The sequence below is a fragment of the Lynx canadensis genome, chromosome D2 (assembly GCF_007474595.2).
Source record: "Lynx canadensis isolate LIC74 chromosome D2, mLynCan4.pri.v2, whole genome shotgun sequence".
NCBI lineage: Eukaryota > Metazoa > Chordata > Mammalia > Carnivora > Felidae > Lynx > Lynx canadensis.
Genome location: NC_044313.2, coordinates 6016777 through 6035171, shown reverse-complemented (window position 1 = coordinate 6035171; position 18395 = coordinate 6016777). Strand labels below are relative to the sequence as shown.

At 46.3% G+C, this 18395-nt stretch overlaps 1 protein-coding gene across 1 annotated transcript in view; it reads right to left on the bottom strand.

The window, feature by feature from the left end:
• Nucleotides 1–18395, bottom strand: part of ADAM12 (ADAM metallopeptidase domain 12) — a 349938-nt gene that overhangs the window by 257558 nt on the left and 73985 nt on the right. The window lies entirely within an intron of this gene.

Genomic DNA, 18395 nt, shown 5'->3' with positions numbered 1-18395 from the left:
CACGATTAAACTCCTTCCTCAGTTTCCCTGTCTCCATAAAGGGCATCTTCATTTCCCCAACTGCTCGTGTCAGGAAGGTGAAGACCCGTCTGAAACCTTCTTCTCTCTCTCTAGTTCCTCCTACTCCGTGAAGATCTCCTTCGGGGCTGCCCTCCAAACTGCAACTCCTGTAACACCTCATACACCTCTCCACCCCTCTCCAGGTCAATGTGCAGTCACTCTCACCGGGATTCCTGCAAAGCCGTCCTAACCTGGGTCCGTCCACCTCTGCTTTCTTCCCATTCATTCCCCAATGGCAACACGAGCGTGTTTTGAAAAAACACCTCCTCATCAACCCACCCCCTTTTGCAATGAGCCCGCACTGGCGCTGGGACTTCAGGGTCTGTATGGCTCTCCTCAACCACCTGGCTGTCACCGCACTGGCCTTGCCACCTCCTCAGACACACCGAGCTCCTCTGCAGGGCTCATCTTCGTGCATGCTGTTCCTGCCGCTTGGAACGCTTCCCCTCAGCTATTCTACTCAGTTCCGGCTTAAACGTCGGCAAGTTGAGGAAATCTTACCTCACTCCTCAATCTCATTGCAAGCCCATCTTCCCCGGTAGGCTTTCTTCTGGCCTTCTGCCCTTTCCCTCCCCGTAAGGAAGAACTTCCTTCCTCCTTGCGATAACTCAGTATGTTGACTTCCTCTTACTTATTATGTCCACAAAAGCACCAGAGAAATAAAAGAAGCCCAATTAATAGTTGGTGAAGGAAGGAATCAATGAATAGGGCACACATCTCTGTCAACCTCTTCTTCTTACGAGGCAGACACTCTCCTCTAGGCTCCAGGAAACCCAGTTCACGTGTGCCCATCTATCAGTGGGGGACAGGCACCTATGTTCTCTGTTGTGTCCCAGAAATCCCAATGAGTTTCTTGCCGTGCCCTGAGAACGCACCTGTATGACAGTGTCCCTTAACCCATGCCCTGCCAACCCAGGGCGGTCATGTGTGCCACACTCCTACTTTTGAGCCCAACCATTCAAAGTCCTTACCCAAATCAAAATTTATTTGCTAACTCAAAGGTATTCTATGAAGCCCCCCTGTGCTCCTTTTCCTGCTGTGCACCCTTAGAGATTCTGGTACAGTCACTTCCAACTCCCCTTTATCTAGGCCAGCATGTCTCAAATGGGGGGTTTACATACCCATGGGGCATTTCTCACTGGGAGAATTTAAAATTCTTTAATTTAATTTTATAGAGACAGAGTGAATGGGGAGAGGGGCTGGGGGAGTGAGGGGGAGAGAGAGAGAGAGAATGAATGAATCTTAAGCAGGTTCCATGTTCAGCATGGAGCCCTATATAGGTCCCAATCCCATGGCCCTGAGATCATGACTTGAGCTAAAATCAAGAGTCAGACACCCAACCAACTGAGCCAACCAGATGGCCCATCAATGTTGATTTAAAATTTTTTTTTAACATTTATTTATTTTTGAAAGACAGAGAGCGACCGAGCTCACATGGCGGGGCGGGGGGGGGGGGGGCAGAGAGAGAAGGAGACATAGAATCCGAAGCAGGCTCTGGGATCTGAGCTGTCAGCACAGAGCCTGACGCGGGGCTCGAACCCACAAACCGTGAGACCTGAGCACGAGTTGGACGCTTAACCGACTGAGCCACCCAGGCGCCCTGTCTAATATTCTAGTTTTGAAAGGCCCTATCATAACTCCAGATTTCAAAAGGCTGTTCTTACAACACAGCATTTCATCTACACTGTGGATTAACTAACCACATGTTACTATGTTACAGGAGAAAATGGATTCTAAGTTCCAACATCCAACGTTAGTCAAAATGTAACAAAACCCTCGAGTTTTGGGAAAAGGTTAAAACATGCATTCACTAGTGCCATGTGACTGGGATAGCATCATAAAGGGTGAAACAATACGTAACTTTATTTTCAGGGCTGCCCTTGGCACATGTTTCCTACTTCGAATATGGTCACCATTAGCCACATATGTATTTAAATGTAAATCAATTGAAATAAAATTTAAAAATCAGTTTATCAGTCTCACTGGACTCATTTACATTTTAAAAAAAAAATTAATGTTTATTTTTGAGCGAGAGAGAGAGAGAGAGACAGAACGTGAGCAGGGGAGGGGCGCAGAGAGAGAGGGAGACACAGAACCCGAAGCGGGCTCCAGGCTCCGAGCTGTCAGCACAGAGCCTGACGCGGGGCTCGAACTCGTGAACCATGAGATCATGACCTGAGCCGAAGCTGGACACTTGATGGACTGAACCACCCAGGCGCCCCTTCACTGGACACGTTTTAGACTTAACAGCAAGATGGCTAGTCACTGCCACCACTGGACAGCAGAGCAAGAGAACGTTCCTACCTTGACAAAAAGTCCACGGACATTTCCATCTTCATTGAGCATCTCTGAGTCAGTAATAAAGACCTAAAATTTGCATCATTCAATTGCTGCCCAAGCAATAGACGATTGTAAATATTGGTGCCTCAGGGGATATAATTAGGTGCAACCCCAAGTGTTTTTGTTTGTTTCAGTGCACATTAAGAAAGCTCTTCTCGGGGCGCCTGGGTGGCGCAGTTGGTTAAGCGTCCGACTTCAGCCAGGTCACGATCTCGCAGTCCGTGAGTTCGAGCCCCGCGTCAGGCTCTGGGCGGATGGCTCGGAGCCTAGAGCCTGTTTCCGGTTCTGTGTCTCCCTATCTCTCTGCCCCTCCCCCGTTCATGCTCTGTCTCTCTCTGTCCCAAAAATAAATAAAAACGTTGAAAAAAAAAATTTAAAAAAGAAAGCTCTTCTCGATTTTAATTGATGAGTGATACCATTTTTGAAGAAGTTACTTAAGCTTGAGAGTTAAAGTGGTAAATTTCCATGTAAATGAAATGCTTATATATATTTTCTGGGTTTAAACAGACCTTTTTTGTACAGATTCATTCCAGCTAATGATGAAACAAACATCTAGCGATGTTGTAAAAATTACACGTCTTAACTGATGTGTTTTGACACTATCTGCTGTTCATAAGAATCGTATGGATTTCTGAGTGTTTGCTGGACTTTTAATTTTTTTTTAATTTATTTTTGAGAGAGAGAGAGAGAGAGAGAGACAGACAGACAGACAGACTAGGGGAGGGGCAGAGAGAGAGGGAGACACAGACTCGGAAGCAGGCTCCAGGCTCCGAGCTGTCAAGCCTGACGCGGAGCTCGAACCTACAAACCTGTGAGGTCAGACCTGAGCTGAAGTCAGACGCTTAACTGACTGAGCCACCCAGGTGCCCCTGTTTGCTGAACTTTTAAAATTAGTATTCCTATTCCAATCTTATGCAACATTAAACACACATCACTTCTTTAGATTTTAATACAGTGTGTAAAAGTGGTTGTAAGTCCTGGATTTGCTTTTGAGTCTGTCACGGGGATTTTTGCCTAAATGCTCCTATATTTTCTGACACTGAGATTTAATTACAAATATGCATAGAATGTGCTCTCCAGGGCTTGCAATGTGCACTTATCTCAGAAAATGGAATTATTAGTTATGTTTACAATAAAATATTGGAACAAAAATACGTCTCAATATTTTGTCAACGTGTCCCCAGCATATGTATGTATGTCTATTGGCATGTATTTAATATATGTGTATGTGTCAATAACTTAGTTACTTTAATTATAAATTGTCTTTGCCTAAGACATTGACACATGCATCATATTTTAAAGGTCAATTCTGACAATTATATTTGTGAATAAAAATAATATGTTTGCAGTCCCACTTTTTTCCTTCTCCCAAATTTAACTAGCTTCAACATTAACATTTATACTAATTCCACATGAAGGCTCTACAGGGGCTGTGATAACATTCCTATGTCAACATCTTTCAGATGAATACATTTTTCCCTAGGGAGGCAAAAAAAAGATCTTTATGTGTACATTTTAGTTGAGATGATGATACAGGAGAAATCAATGGGGGAAAAGAACAGAGAGCTATTTTCATGCAAAACCACTAAATGCATTAGATTGTTTAGCTTAAAAGCATGTATTCATTCCATTTTCTTTTGATTTTTATGCACTGGAGATAATGAACTTAGTGCTGGTTAAATACAGCATCCCTTTTCTGAAAAATGATATATTGATTACCCTAATGGAACTGTGTCTTTGATTGAATGCTTCGAGAACTACATTTGCTGAATAAATCAGTTCGATGTTAATCAGTAGGGGCCAGAAATGTTTTGATCGTCCCCGTAATTCTACTTTTCTAATTGGGAAGAGCATATCCAAATGGGTATATAAAATGCACCACTACAATGCTAAAAGAATAAAATAGTTATTCGGGTGCCTACCCCGCAGCTGCAAAGTCAAAATACTGCCAATATCTTAGAAGCCCCCTGTATCAGTTTGTGAAAGTGGCCGTAACAAAGTACCACAGACTGTGTGGCTTAACCGACAGAAATTTATTTTCGCACAGTCCTGGAAGCTTGAGGTCCAAGGTCAAGGTCAAGGTGTCAAGGTCAAGGTGTCTGCGGGTTTGGTTTCTTCTGAGGCCCTTCTTCTTGTAAATTCCTCACGGAAATTGGGCGGCTCCCCCACACGCTGTGCTCGGGTAGTTCTGCAAAGTAAGGCGCCAGCCAGAACAACACCACCCTGGTTTTACGTATCCACGGGCATTTCTCACCAGGAGAATTTAAAATGTTCTCGCGGTCCGTGAGTTCGAGCCCCGCGTCGGGCTCTGTGCTGACTGCTCGGAGCCTGGAGCCTGTTTCAGATTCTGTGTCTCCCTCTCTCTGACCCCTCCCCCCTTCACGCTCTGTCTCTCTCTGTCTCAAAAATAAATAAACGTTAAAAAAATTTTTTTTAAATAAAATGTTTTTATTTTATTTTTTATTTTATAGAGAGTGGGCGGGGGAGGGTTGGGAGAGGCAGAGGGAGAGAGAGGGAGACAGGGAGACAGAGAGAGAGAGAGAGAGAGAGAGAGAGAGAGAGAGAGAGAGAGAGAGAAAGTCATCTCTTGAACCCTCACTGTTGCCCTATTCTCTCCCTGAGGTCAACCACAGTGCGCCTGCCCAGCACACTGTACTTAACTGTTAATATGAACAGATGTCTAAAAGTGACTTGCTGATTAGCTACAGTTTCTTCCTCGTTGGCATTATCCACTCTGTGCTGCCTTTCTTTTACCTGCGTGATTGGGAGCTCACCCAAACTTGAATTTAAATTATTTCACCCGTGGTAGATACAAAATATCTCAGCAATAAATGTAGCTTTCCATGGATGCAGGGAAGCCACCGACTGCTTTTTCTCTGATGGACGGGGTGATACACAGCATCATCTCCTTGGTGTGTCTATGTCCTTAAAAAATAGCCAATTTTTAGGGATTAAAAAAAAAATAAGATGGCAGGGAGACACCGGAAGGAAGAGAATCGCATGAAAGAAAATATTCAACATAGGGTCAATAGCCAAGTCCTCTCCCATCCTGGCTTCTAGGTTACCCTTTCACAGAGGATGGTCAGTTCTTTTTAGTTTTTTTAATTGTTTTTTTTTTTTTTTTTTACATTTATTCATTTTTGAGAGACAGAGCGCAAGCGGGGAAGGGGCAGAGACAGATTGGGAGACACGGAATCCGAAGCAGGCCCCAGGCTCTGAGCTGTCAGCACAGAGCCCGACGCGGGGCTCGAACTCACAAGCCGTGAGATCATGGCCTGAGCCAAAGTCGGACGCTTCACCCACTGAGCCGCCCAGGTGCCCCGAGGATGGTCGGTTCTGACCCAAACTCACTCATCTCAACCGTTGTTACTGGAGGCACAGAGGGATCTAATTTTTCAAGCAGGATGACAATATTAAAATACTGCATTTGAGGGACTGTGAAATAACTCGATCCCTCTCCAGCACTAAACAAATGCTTCAGACGACAGCCCTGGCATTCATGGGGCACGAGGGAGTCATTTATTGCTATGAATATTTAGAGGCAATCTTGATTACCACTTTAATATTAGTGGGCTGGTTCCACAGCTGGGAAGATACGCACACCATGGCCTGCGAGAGGACGGAATCGAATTAACCGCAGAATCGCAGAGGAAGGAGTGAAGGCATCACAGTGCCATAATGGGGCGGGGGGGGGGGGGGGGTGGCTTGGGGCCTTTTACTTATTACATAAATGATGATAATGTTTACTCATGAGTCATTGATCTTTTTTTTTCCCCCTGATGGAAACTGACCTTAGCAAACACCTTGTTAAAATGTGCTGAATGGCGCATATTAATCTCAGGTAAAATCCGCTTTGGAAATACATGTAACGTCATTTTTAAGGTTTTCGTGGGTTAAAATGTTGGATTATTTTTAGCACAGATTCTTCTTAATGTGTGTCTGTGACGTGACGGGGTTTGCAGATTTGCAGCCTCCTCCTCCCTTCCCGCCACAAAAAGTCACAACCTCGCGCGCCTCTGGCGTGGGTGATGCTCAGAGTTCAAGCTCTTTATCCTGTTGCTGCTGGACTGATCACTAATGCTTAAGTTTGCAGCAAACGGTTTCGATTTTCATTCTAGATGACGTCAGCGATACACCCAAACCATCTTACGAGCCTTATTGATCCACTGAAATGATGCCGGTCCCCGCTCCGGGCATCCGTACGCAAGGGGTCTGTAGTCCCCTGTGCCCGGCGTCTGGCTGGGGACAAGGGCCGATTCTGAAGCAGACGCAATCATCTGCCCCCTCCTGGACCTCACCGTTGGGTTGTAAGAGGACAGTGACAACATGACTTGACAGAAAGCAATCTGGAAAACGCCACGATGCAGGTTTCTCGAACTTACCACATCTCAAATTCAATTTTTATTTTACGGCGCTTCCTTCCATTCCAAAGAGGAAGGTGGGAAAGATCAACGCTCCCTCTCCACCAGGACCAGCCCAGTGACCACACTCTCTCTTAAAGCCCTTCAATGGTGGCCCGTTGTACCCAGAATAAAACCATGGCCTTTGCACCATGCGGGGTCTGGACTCTGCTCACCACCATTGGGCTGGCCAGGCTCCAGCCAGCTTCCAGGCCTCTCCACCTGCTGACCCTCTTCCTAGAGGTCGTCCCTGGGCTCCACTTCCAGGTCTCAGCCTGGACGTCACTGCCTCAGAGAAGCCCCCCGCCCCCCATGTCAGTGGGGCTCTGAACTCACAATCCCAGGTCCTGGCCTGCCTTGTGGACTTCCTGTGTTGTGATCACTTATGGGTGCGTTTATTTCACTTGTTGACTGTCTATCATCTCCTAGTAAAACAGAAACTTGGCGGGGCAGGTGGGGAATTTTTCTGCCTTGTTCCCCATTCTATTCTCAGCACCAGAACAGGAGAACCTAGAAACATCTGTGGGATCATGGAATCAGGTACAAAGCCTGTCACAGATGGCAGAAGGAAGGCTGTCTGAGGGGGTAGTGAAGAAACCCCGAAGCCATAAGTGTCAACTCAGGGGGCATGAAAGGGACATCGGGACTCTCCTCCCCAGCTGGATCTGTCCCCGGGCAGAAGGCGACAGTCTGTCCCTCTGCCCTCCACGGGCTGCCTGCCTCAACCCTGGAAGCTGATGTCCACGTCACAAGTGACCACACAGAGGACCCCCCTGACACCGAATTAGGATAATAACTTGTGTTCTGTTCCTCTAAAGAGGGTGGGAAGGGCTGGCCGGAAGCTGAATTCTTCACATCTATTCTTGGGACTGATAAAAACTTCCAGGGACTCCCCGCTCCCAGCCTGGCTCCCAGCATCCCCTGTCCCTCCTGCTCAGTTTCTTTGGACCTCAGTGATAAAGAATCTAAATCAGAGCAGAGAGGTGCAGAGTGGGTGGCAGGAGGAGGAGGGCATGTGGGGGAGTGTAAATCAATGTGAAACACGGGGCAGACCGGCAGGGTGGGGGGTGGTAGGGAGGACCAGAGATCAGAGCCGCGTCCGGATGCGGAAGGTCAGGGTAGGAGAAAATTGAGGAAGGCCCACTTTACCGTTTACTGGTTATTAACTGCCCCTGGCTTGGGGAACCGTACCCTGGACACATGGTGACACAGTGGCCTGGGGACAGGACTGTATGTTTACACGGTGGCCTGGGGACAAGACGGTGTGGTGGCATGGAGGCCTGGGTGAGATCACGTGCCATGCTGGTGAGATCACGTTGCTGCAACTGGCCTGTGACCAGGGCCCAGGGGACAGCAGGCCCCACGTGGGTGTGGCACCATGTCCTCAGGTCTCTGCTGTCTCCCAGCCTCTCTGCCTTCAGACATCGTCATTGGAAGGAAGGAGAGAGAACCTTAGCTTTGCGCCTGGCTGCCTGCTGGAGGCTGAGGCGCATCAGGGCGCGGAAGGCAGGAAGCCAATGGCTACGAGGGGACTCTGCCATCAGCCATGTACCCGAACGACTCGCACGACTGTGCCCCACCCTGCGCACAAGGAAACGGCTTCCAGTGAATGTCAGTGCGGGCTGCACCTCCATAAAACAGGTCTTGGGATGAAGGATGCTGTCGTGTGGACAAGGCCTTGGCTGGGTACCAGGGCCCCGATTCATGTTAGCATTGTCACACCAGCTCCGGCACCCTGGAAGGACATCATAAAGCCTTTCTCTGAAGGGCATCCTAAATTGGAAGTTTGTGCACCTGCAACAGTTTCTCCTCTTCCGATTGCAAAGAGATAATTTTAAATAAAAAAAAAATGAACTACTTAATTTCATCTTGGAAATAAGTGTTTTTCCATCGAGGAGGCTGTGCCCTGGAAGGGGTGTGGGGAACTCAGGCTGGGCATCTGTCCACAGACTGGCTGGATGCCGCCACTCAGATCGCAAAACTGTGGGCCGGAGGCCACTTAACTCTGCTGGGCCTCAGTTTCCTCACCGGGAAAACAGGGCTAACTGCGCTTTTCCCGTCTCTCAGTGTGGTCAGCAGAATAACGTAATGGGTCCTCAAAGATGTCCTTGTACCGATGCCTGGAATCGGTGAACACGCGGCTTTAGTTGGAAGAGGGGACTTTACACGTGTGATTAAAGGCAGGGCTTTGAAACAGGAAGATGATCTTGGATTCTTCAAATGGACTCAATGTAATGATGAGGGTCCTTAAAGCAGAAAATATTTCATCGCTGGGGTCAGAGAGATGTGGCACGCAGTGGCCTCTAGAAGCCGGGAATGGCCATCAACTCACAGCCAGCAAGAACACTGCTACCTGGCCCTCCGACCTCAAAGGGCAGAATTCCGTCAACATCTCAAACGAAATGGAAACAGATCCCCCAAAAAAGGCAGCCCTGTGAACACCTTGATTTTACCCTGGTGAGGTCTGAAGCACAAGACACAACCAGAGGCTGTTGGTCACGGCAGCAACACAACACTGATAAAATCAGGAGCGATTGCCTGGAGGTTCAAATGGGATAACGTCTGTTTGGAAACCGTCATGCGTGATGAAATGAACACGGATTTCAGTGCTAGAAATCCAATCACAGGTGAAGCCGCCACTTCGCTTATTATTTATTGCCACGTACCCAAACAGCTATTCTTTGAGGTTTTCTGTATTTAGATCGAAATAAGCATAATAATTTTCAAGTTAACAAGTTTTTTTTTTTTTTCAACATTTATTTATTTTTGGGACAGAGAGAGACAGAGCATGAACGGGGGAGGGGCAGAGAGAGAGAGGGAGACACAGAATCGGAAGCAGGCTCCAGGCTCCGAGCCATCAGCCCAGAGCCCGACGCGGGGCTCGAACTCACGGACCGCGAGATCGTGACCTGGCTGAAGTCGGACGCCTAACCGACTGCGCCACCCAGGCGCCCCTCAAGTTAACAAGTTTTAAAAAAGAAACGTCATACATTCATTAATTGGAGGCCTATCTCGGGGAGATGGCTGAAGGCGCCTAGCTCTTCCCTTCCATACGGAAGAAGATCTCACACCTGTCTGATCAGTACCGTAGAAGGAAGGGAAGAGACTGTGAGACCCACGTGGCTACCGTACAAGATGGCGAATGCGCTTCATTGTGACGTGACATATGCTGAAGGAAATACTCTCTGAGGTTTGCTTACTGCTATAATCAGCGGCCGGATATTAGAAAACAGCACAGAGCATTGCTTTTTGGGGAATGACTTGCCTCGTCTTAAAAGACACAGCCATAAAAAAAACACGCACTGTGTTTATTAACTGGAAAGCTTGGCTTTTCGATTCAAAGTTCATTTGTCTAACTAATTTGATGTCTGGAAACATTCGTGTACCATATTTGCCTACAACACCATTTCAGAACCGTCAGTCGGAAGAAGCTAATGGCGCGAGTTGCTAGTTTGTTTGCCTCCAAGCTGTCTTCCAGAGAGAATATCCCGCTCGTATGTTCACTAAGGGCCATTTATAAAGCATCACTGTAATCTCTTCGAAATAAACATTAACAGGATATAATAAGCCCTTTAAAAACTAATCCTGCTATCGATCGGAGCCACTGTCAAGTCACTGTGTATTAACTGAAGCCCAGTGCAAACGCGTTTTTCTAATACAAACAGAATTACAGCTAATTGCCAACTTTTTATGAAACACGCTCTAAATCCTCCATGAAGACTCACGCTAGAAGCTTCACAGAGACGTCAGAGAATTCGTGTTTCGAGCGTGACTGTCATCGGCGCTTCCCGTCGTTTGGCCTCTCGTGTGGTTTCTTGGGGTGTCTGAGCCTCAGAATCGGGAGGAAAGGGGAGCACCGGAAGGAGCACGGCTGGAGCAGGAGCTCCTCCCAGTCAGGAGAAGGAAGGCGGGGACAGGCTAGGGGCCCGGATGGTGCAGCCCAGTGACCGAGGACTCAAGGAGAGCGAACCAGGGACTCAGGTGGCCTCCCAGGGCCACCACACAGACCCTCACTTCCCGAGGCAGGCAGGACTTGATACCCCTTGAGGATATCGTTTTCTCTCTTCAGCCTGGCTCCGTCTGGGACAAAGAGGGCCTCGACTCGTACCCTTTGCTGAAGGAAAGTTCGAGTCCAACTCTCCTCCTGTTAAAATATTAGGGAAACCAACCAGTCATACATCTAGTGACACGGCAGACTTTGTCCTCTGCGCTGAAGATTCCCGATTACAAATCCCTAACTCCGCTCCTTCTCTTGAGCCTCACATGGGTTGCAAATGCCCCCCAGGTCACGTCCGTCGAATATCTTATCGGCAACCCTAACGTGCAGGTTAAAACTCAACTTACGCCTCGCATCTCCCCTGCCAAGAACACTCCCTCAAGTGACCCCCCTCACCCCCCGCTTCGTATCTCTAGTGTCATCGTCAGCCTCAAAAGTCACACCGTCATCTGCCTCCTTCCTTCCTCTCGGCCCCATGTTGAGTTAGTGATCCAGCTCTGGATTCTTCCCCTAGAGCAGCTCTGCGGCTCTGCCTGTGTCTGCTGCATGGTCCCCACCTGCTCTGCAGGCTCTCATGACAGCCGGTCCCCCTCACTGCTTCCTGGCTGCGGGGCTCAATTATACTTCTCTCCTCTGGCCTGGGCATGACACGGAGGTTCCCCGGCGTCCCCAACTCCCGAGTCTGCCCAGTCCCCCTTCACCCCCCACTCACAGTGTCAGAGCAGGCTGACGTTTTCTGCAAAGGGCCAGATGATAAACAATATATATTTTAGGGAATAAATAGTGTCAGCTATGGCCCCTGTCCTGACGCTCCCACTTTGCCCGTGCAATGCAAGGACAGCCAGAAACAAAAGGTAAATGAACCAGCACGGCTATGGCCAGGAAAACCTTATTTATGGAAACTGAAACGCGAATCTCATATCATTTTACGTATCATCAAATACCATTCTTCTCTTTTTTTTCCCCCAGCCAATAAAAAATGTAAACAAAACAACATGCTCGAACCTGACTGAGCCCCAAAACCACCTGGAGGGCTTGCTGAAACACGGACTGTAGGGCCCATCACAGAGTTTCTTACTCAGCAGACCCAGGATGAAGCCCAGGCATCTGTGATTCTAGCAAGTTCCCGGGTGGTGATGATGCAGCTGGTGCAGGGACCACGTTTTCAGCACCGCTGTGCTAGGACGCAGTGTGGTTTCCCAGGGTGGCAATTCGTGAGGCCCCCTCGGCCTGCAACCATCGACAGTTTGGCCCCAAGTGCACGCACCTAGTGCCGTCAGGCTGATTTAGTTGCTAACATGAAGAGTCCGGAGAATCCTCAGACAAATCTGGACGCGGAGCTCTCAGCGGGGAAAAACAGGAGGAAACCGGCAACCCTGGGCTTGCCCATCAGGTGGTAACGATCGGCCAAGATGGAACAGAAGCTGCCAGCTCTCCCGGCCCCCACCTAGTGGGTCTGCCCATAGCAGCTGCAGGGCAGAGGTAACGGACCATCTCACGCCCGGCCAGCCTCACTCGTTCATGACACCAGCCTGGCTCCTGGTGGCATTCAAGTTCACCGGAATCTCTTGTCTAAAGTTAAAAAGGATGAGGACAGAAATAGGATGACCGTAAACATACACAGAAGGATGGGATGAGCACACCTTTCCTTCTCTCACCTTCCCTGCTACTTTGTGAGCTGCGCCCCATCCCTTAGGGTCCCTGAGACGCTCCCCGCTTGGTGGCTTAGGTAGAACTCTCCTCTCTACGCTTGAAGCCATACATCCACACTCTGCCGGGGGTAGAGTTGGTTCTGTCCCCTGGCTTTATGATCACAGAACTATAAGCTCCTTGAAGCCTGAGCCAACTTTGAAACCCCATCAAGATGCCTCAGGCACCGCCTTCTTGTAGGTACGAAGCACAAAACCAATGCTTATTGCTTTGATTACCTTGATCGATACATTTAAAAAATATTGCTCACACATTCCTTCACCAATTATTTACATGACTTAAGTACAGGCCGTCTGTCCTGCTAACCAAATTCTGCCCTTGGCTACAAAGCTCAAATTCATTACCATATCTTGTTTTGCTGAACAAATGAATATATTGGCTATTTTGCCATTGATGCTGTGTTGACAGAGTTAGGCATTTAATCTCATCCTTGATACAGAAAACAGTCTTTGCAGAAGCATCACCAAATCCTTGGCCTGTTTTGGGTCTCCCTGGACTAGCCCGTCTTAAACTAAACCATGGAAGACGGCACTGAAAAGGGCCACTGTGGAAACTGTAGGCTTTCTACAAGGACAATACTGGCTGCCTTCAAGTGGATATGAAAACTGAACTTCACAGTCAGTCCTGTGCCTTCACTTCCACCACTGACACCGGCCATGGCTTTGCCTTTGGGATGACAGCCAAGAGCGCACAAGGGGCTCGTTCCCGGTCCTATGGGAAGTGGAAGGAGTGGCTACATTTCTACGAACAACAACCGTGCAAAACTGGACAAAGAGTCAATTTGCCTGGACTTTAAAACTAAGTAATGCTGACTGGACAAAAAGTAAAAGAGAAAAAAAGAAGACAACTCAGCTAACAGACCAAGCACATGGAGTATGAATAATTTATGACTGACCTATAAGATTTTTAACCAAGGAAAGCCAAAATCCCATTATTTCCTAGAGACAGGATGTCATACAGGGATACCTGAAACCCTGCTGAAAAATCTCTTATTGGTACCCCAGAAAATAGCTCAGAAAAGATTTCAGATGAGTTACTGGTTAGAAGAAATTTGGTACAAATAAAATTGTGTGTGTGTGTGTGTGTGTGTGTGTGTGTGTGTGTGTGTGTGTTTCTTAAGTATAAACCAGTGTCTTACCTTAAGGTGCACTGAAATAAGGAAATATATAACTCGCTGCACGGTCATAAGGTTTAAATTAAGGTTTTCCTGCTAATTCTGATAAATAGGAAATCTACTTAGTGGAAGATAAAGGGAAGCGATCAGTTAAGCCCACCAGCAGCTTCACACTGAACTAGAACTCACTTTTTCATTACAGCCTCCTCAGCTCCCCCAGTAAGCCAGGCTCACACAGACCTGAGGTCAAACCCAAGCCCCATGACTAACTACCTCTGTGACTTAGTCCTAGTTAGCCTCTCCGAGCTCCAGTTTCCTTGCCTGTAAATCATAGTAATACCAGCCGGGAGGATCAAGAGGCATGGTTTATGTCCGTATCTGGGCAGGGCTAGCACATGGGAGGCACTTAGCGTGACTGACAGTAAGGAGTACACTACGCAGACATTCGTACTGAGCCAACCTCCCTCTCTTTGGTCTACAAATATATTTTTGCCCTCCGATCCAGCAAAAAATCCCCATTCTTACAATCCAGTTTCCATCTTGTTAACAAAACAGAACATCAAAATACACGGACACACATATATACTGCCATTCTTCTGTTGGAACTGTTAGGAAAAAAGAATTATTCACAAGAACCTCATCCAAACGGTCCACCATAGTTTTCCAAGAAAAGAAGGGCTAATAAATCCCTTTGCAAGAATTCTAAAGGAGTCTCTCCCTCCTCACAAAAGCATACACATACTCCTGCCCTCATTCCACGTGTACTTTTTTTTTTTTTTTTTTTTCCTATCCAAGAAGGGTGCTGCTTGTAAAGAAAAAATGGGGGCATCTGGATGGCTCAGTCAGTTGAGCATCCTACCCTCAATTTCAGCTCAGGTCATGATCCCAGGGTCGTGGGATCAAGCTCATACTGAGCATGGAGCCTGATTACAATTCTCTCTCTCTGCCCCTCTCCCCTGCTCATGCTTTCTCTCTGGAAGGAAGGGAGGGAGGGAGGGAGGGAGGGAGGGAGGGAGGAAGGAAGGAAGGAAGGAAGGAAGGAAGGAAGGAAGGAAGGAAAGAAGAAGGAAAGAAAACAAAACCAAAACATGGACTGTGGAGAAGACAGAAGGCAAGCCAATCTCTCTCTGTCTGACAGTAAAAGGTAAAAATAAATCACTGTGATGATGCACTGAACAATAGACACACATGCACGTGCTCTGTGGCGAAATCAGGCATCTACACACCATGTCTGCGAGAAACAATTCAAAGTGCTGGCAGGCAGGTTTCACGAGAGGCAGTGGCTGGAGAGAACAGCAGGCTCATATCCATTCCTGTTGATGGGATCTCTCAGGAAATGTGCACCAGAATATTTTTTTTAAATAAAATGCTTGGTAGGTAACCTCTTTTTCCTTGATTTTGAATATGCTGTTGAAAAGAACTACATTTTCAAAGTCATGCAAAGTCATCAGTCCCTCCCCCAAATACATCTTTTGTGGGAACTACACACCCCTGTCCCTTCCACTCCTTTCTTCCTGGTACGGTTATAGACCATTCACCATTCTGGGACCCTATTCTGGAACCATGTCAAGTGGATCAGGTTCTTAAAACCCAGCTGTGGTTGCATTATTTCAGATACAAGACACCTAATTTAGAGTTCAGTGAGACTCCTCCTCCTTGATCTGTACCTTCAAGGACTATAAATTTGGCCCAGGATTACATTGGTTTTTCATCTACCAAGATCCCGCCCCCTTTATCCTATCAATGGCTATTATCCTAGACCTGCTTATTATTTTTTTTTTTGAAACGCAGGCCTTGTTATTTTACTTACCGATTTATTTTTATGACTTTTGACCCATTGTTTCAAATTACTGAGAACTTTAAGAGCCATAACTCTTTGCCTAACCTGGTAGCTATTTGGGGCTGTGCCAGGCTTATTAAAGTAGGATATTCCAGTGTTGGTGAAGTGCCAAGAAATGGGCACTTTCATGCACAGCTGGTACAAGTGTAAATTGGTACAGCCTTCCCTGGAGCAATCTGGAAATAGTTATAATACTTCTCTAAATTATACATATATTTGATTCAATAATTCCTCTCCTAAGAATTAATCTAAATGAAATAACCAGCAAAGTAGGCACAAATAGAAACTGAAAGACACTTCGCATAGTTCATGTCGAAAAGTCGGAAAACACCTACATGTTTACCCCAGGGGAATAGCTACAAAAATGACACCGGAACCACAGGAAATGATATTACAAAGTTATTAAGTTGCTAGAATGAGAATAGGGAGGTTCTGATTCTGATGACGATGCTCTGAATAATTTGGACTCATCCCCCCACTGAAAACAACTAGAAAAGGTGTGCAAAATATATGTAAATTCTATTTAAAGACAACATAGAGTCTCCAAAGTAATGAAGAATTATGGGACCATTACCCAGGTAGAAAAAGGAAACCCATGGTGTGATACCAGAATTGGAGGTTGACTCTTCCACCTTGGGCATCTGAAGAAGCAGTTGAGAGGTTGAAACCTGAGCAGAATTTCCACCAGATTCACCAGGGTGAAGGGGACAAAGAAAGGATATCAGAGTCTGCTACAAGGCGGTACTGATAAACCCCTTGACTGTGGACTTTGGGTTGGGATTCTGAAATGCTACACTCTAGGAGAAAGGGTGAGTCAGAAGTAGACTAATCCTCACAGAGATTGAAACCAGCTCAGTTCCTGATCACGAGTGCCCCAGCTTAGACATAAGTCATATCCAGTGTCTCAAACTATTTTACACATTCATACACAATGTCTGACACATAAAATAACCAGGACTAAGTGGACACCAAGAAGAAGACAGCAAAAAAGCAGAAGAAACAACAGGAAAGAGAAACTGATGTATAGGAGGTTCAGCTAATGGAACCAACAGAAACAGACAGTAAAGCTATGCTGCTTAATAGGTTCAGAGAATTAAAAAACAAGCCTTTCAGGAAAGAACTAGAGCCCCCTGGATATTCTACAGTTGGAAAGTATAACTCAATGAAAAGGTTCCACAGCAGTTTCAACACAGCTGTAGAGAGAAATGGTAGAGTGGAAAACAGGTCAGAAGAAAATATGCAGGACTAACGTATAAAGGGACAAAGGGATGAAGCTCTTGAGAAAGGAGCTAAGGAGACACACAAGATCTGGTGAAAGGTCTGTGCGTGTGCAATCAGAGACACAGAAAATGAGACAGGAGGAAACACAGTGGAAGCAATATTTGAATAACATATAATGAGGAATTTCCCAAAATTGGCAAAAGATATCAAGACCCACATTTTAAAAAACACCATGCATCCAAAGCACTACAAATAAAAAGAAACACTGCATCTTAACCTAGTAAAATTTCTGAAAAACTGAGATGAAGAAAAAATATAGTATTTTAAAAGGAGCAATGATAATTGGCAGATGATATCACAGAAAACAACGGAATATATAATAATGCTTAAAGAAAATAGTTTCCACCCAAAGTTCTATATCTCATGAAATATCCTTCAAAATTGAAAGTGAAATAAAGATATTTTTAGACGGATAAAAATTGAGAAAATTCAAATGCAACAGAGTGCATTAAAGGAATACTCGGGGCTTTTCTTCAGGTGAAAGGAAAATTTACCCTTGACGGTTACTTGGAGATGCAGGAAGAAATGAAGAGGTAAGAGTTAAATAAGATTTAGATAAGAGTTAAAGGTGGGAACCTTTAAATGAAAATTAAAGGCAGTTTGCAACAATAACAAGAGAGAGAGGAAGTATCTACAACCCCGTCAATGAGCACGTAGGAGTTTACGCGTTGTTCATGTCCACTTCCGATCGCTGTCACTTCTAGTGACCTATTATTCAAGCGGAAGAAGCCCCATGACCCCAGCCCTGGGTGTTACTGTTTAGAACAGCATCACTAGAGATAGAGTCCAGATGTCTTTTGGCTGCACCTGTTTCTTTGTCTTCATGTGTTCATTCAACAAATCTACCGAGAGTCTGTTATATGCCATGCACTGTGCAGGCACAAGGACCACAGAGATAAAGACTCCCACTTTATGGATGAAGAAGAAACCCTCCGGGAAATTTGGCAACTTGCTCAAGGTCACCAGGCTCGTTACTGGCAGAGCTGAACTCTGGTTCTATTTCTTTGGCACAAATACATATATTTTTTTACAAGACAACCCTGACTATTAATAAAAAATAGCACATAGATGAATGCTACCTGGAATTTATGCATGCTCTTCTAATATTTTATTGCTGTTAACACACGGCTTTTTTCTCTCCTATCCCTCCATCACTGTTACTGTCTTTACCAACTTCAGATCATTCCCTTTAACTCTGTTTCCTATTCTCCAGGCCTTTGTTGTATAAAATATTCTGAATTTATTCGTGAAACGTGCAATCTTCTATTTCAGACGTCAGCATGCCGCATTCCGGGACTGGAGGAATTTTGCTAGGATCTCTAACCATTGAATGCTATGCACCATCTACAGCTGCTGTCCCCTCGCTCTGGCCGAGAGCTGAGGTCAGGTCCAAGGTGGCCTAGAGAAGAAAGAAGGAGACTGCTGCTTCCCTCCGCCTGCCTGACCCCATCCCACCCCATTAACCTTGGCACGGTGTTGTGGAGATACAACCGAGAAGGTCAGTGCTTCTGCTGTCACTGGGGCCCCTTCCTGCTCCCCGTTACCACTTCAGTAGCTCGGAGCTAAGAATTACCCCAGTTATTGACCCAGGCAATAACTTCTGCACATATCTGTAGCACAACTTGGAGGGGAAGATCATCTTTATAGAGCAAT